The following is a 1,928-nucleotide window of genomic DNA, read 5'->3' as shown; positions in this document are numbered from 1 at the left end:
GTATGCCTCATGTTTCGCATTGGCTCTTTCAAACGATATTACAACCGGCCCACATGTAAAACAGATCAGAGCCGGGTCAGCAGCACACCTTCCCCACAGGCAATGCCAGCAAAATATGTCCGACACGAAATTTATTTAATAATATAAACAAAATGTGCGCCAAATTGCGTATCCAAGCAGCCATGCTACAACAAATACAAAAGCTATACATATATGTGGGTAAAGTCTATGAGAAATGGTAGCTAACGGTGGCCGAAATGGCCAATGCAGTTTGGCTAGTTGGACATTAACAGGTCGTAAACCTTTTGGCGCGACCAAACAAAAGACAGGCGCTGAAACCACTTGGCACTTTGCACCACACACTCCTCCCACTATCACCCACTCCCAGGCTCAGTCCCAATCACAATCCCAATCCCAGATCCCTGGGAGCTGCCGAGCTTGGAAATCTGAGCCAAGCTCACATCGGCCATAACAATAACAAAACGCTGGCTCTGTCAAATAAGTCCCAAAATAGCAACGCAAATTTGACCAGAGACATAAATAAGTTTTATTGTTGGCCAGCCGCCGTGGCCATTTTTCCGGTTTTTGTTTTTTGGGTGCGGGTGGTGGCGTGATGTGGTGCGCCAGAGCCACATGGCCGACGGGCGCCAGCCACAGAGCCCACCACCAAAGTCAGTGGCTAGGCTTGACTTCGTTTTCGAGGGGGGACAGGCTTGGCATTATCTATTTAAGCGTTTAAACTTAAAAGGCTTTAACTATTTAAATATTTATTCAACACCATTTAGACATTTATTGTATGTTTATTTTTAACAACTAACTTTATTAATCTTTATGATAATTATTCCATTAAGAAGACTTTGAATAAAGAGCTTAATAGCCACTTGAAGAGTTTATGTTTATTTTGAAGAGGCAATTGGGTTTTTCTTATAAAAGTAATACCCAAACTTCGCACCTCTAGTAGACTAACTTGATCTTGAGGATCTGTAAACCCTCTTGCACCACCGCCTCTGACCAAAAGTGGTGCAGTCTGGTGCTGGGGAGCTTAGTTGTGGGTCCAGGCGGCCGCGTGCTTTATTATTATTAAATATTACGTACATTGGCTGTCCGTACATTTGTTTATTGGCTCGCCATGGCGATCGCGCCTATAAGCAATCGTCATAATTGAATTCCAGCAGCGGGCGTTACTCCATCCAGTTACCGCTAGACGATGGCCCAGCCCTGGCCGCCTGGCCGCCTGTCCTCCCGCCACCCCAAGATCTTCAGCGGTTGCGTGTTGCGGCGGCGCTGAGAATTTGATCGATTCGTTCGATTAGTTTGCGGAACATGCAATCGACACGCAGCATTCTCCTTCAATTGCTCGCCTCGGCTCGTTTTCGTTTCGGTTTGGGTTTCAATACTGCTGTTTCTATATAATATGTATATCTATCATTGTAGATCGATTGTTGCCCTGGGTGCTGTTGATTCAATTTACCCCAACTGGAGCTCCGGCAGTTGGGAAATTGTTTCATTCGAAAGCCAGACAGCTCGGTTTGGGTCAAATGACAACTCGTAATGTCGGACAATTAATATGGCTGTAAGGTGTGACCGACCAGTTAAGGTCAGACCTTGTCTGGACTATCAGGAAATTGAAAAACAAACTCCAAAGATGGGTATTAAACAGATTTTGTTCTGATTAAAAAATCCACTTCCCACTATTTCAGCTTTTCTTTTTATTCTCCTCCGAAAGAATTTAAACTTAAAATGGTATAGGCCCATTATAAAGATCTCCAAGGGACCGCTTTTTACCTATTCAGTAAAATAGAATTTCTAACAGTAGATACCTTTTTTTGCTGTCCATTTTGGAAACAATGGAGAAGCTTAAATTACAATTCCCCAGAAGCCCACACACGACACGGGAGAAGACCTCACCGAAACGGGCAACTGGAACA

The 1,928-nt window shown here is 44.1% G+C and overlaps 1 long non-coding RNA gene across 1 annotated transcript; it reads left to right on the top strand.

The window, feature by feature from the left end:
• The first annotated feature begins 823 nt into the window (after nt 1-823).
• Nucleotides 824-1,694, top strand: LOC138926407 (uncharacterized). Its single transcript, XR_011442919.1, has 2 exons — nt 824-1,381; nt 1,435-1,694. It is a non-coding gene; the product is annotated as an uncharacterized lncRNA (long non-coding RNA).
• The last annotated feature ends 234 nt before the right edge of the window (nt 1,695-1,928 follow it).

Source organism: Drosophila bipectinata, chromosome 3L (genome assembly GCF_030179905.1).
Source record: "Drosophila bipectinata strain 14024-0381.07 chromosome 3L, DbipHiC1v2, whole genome shotgun sequence".
Lineage (NCBI taxonomy): Eukaryota > Metazoa > Arthropoda > Insecta > Diptera > Drosophilidae > Drosophila > Drosophila bipectinata.
The sequence above is the reverse complement of the archived record's forward strand: the minus strand, read 5'-3'. Positions and strand labels throughout refer to the sequence as shown.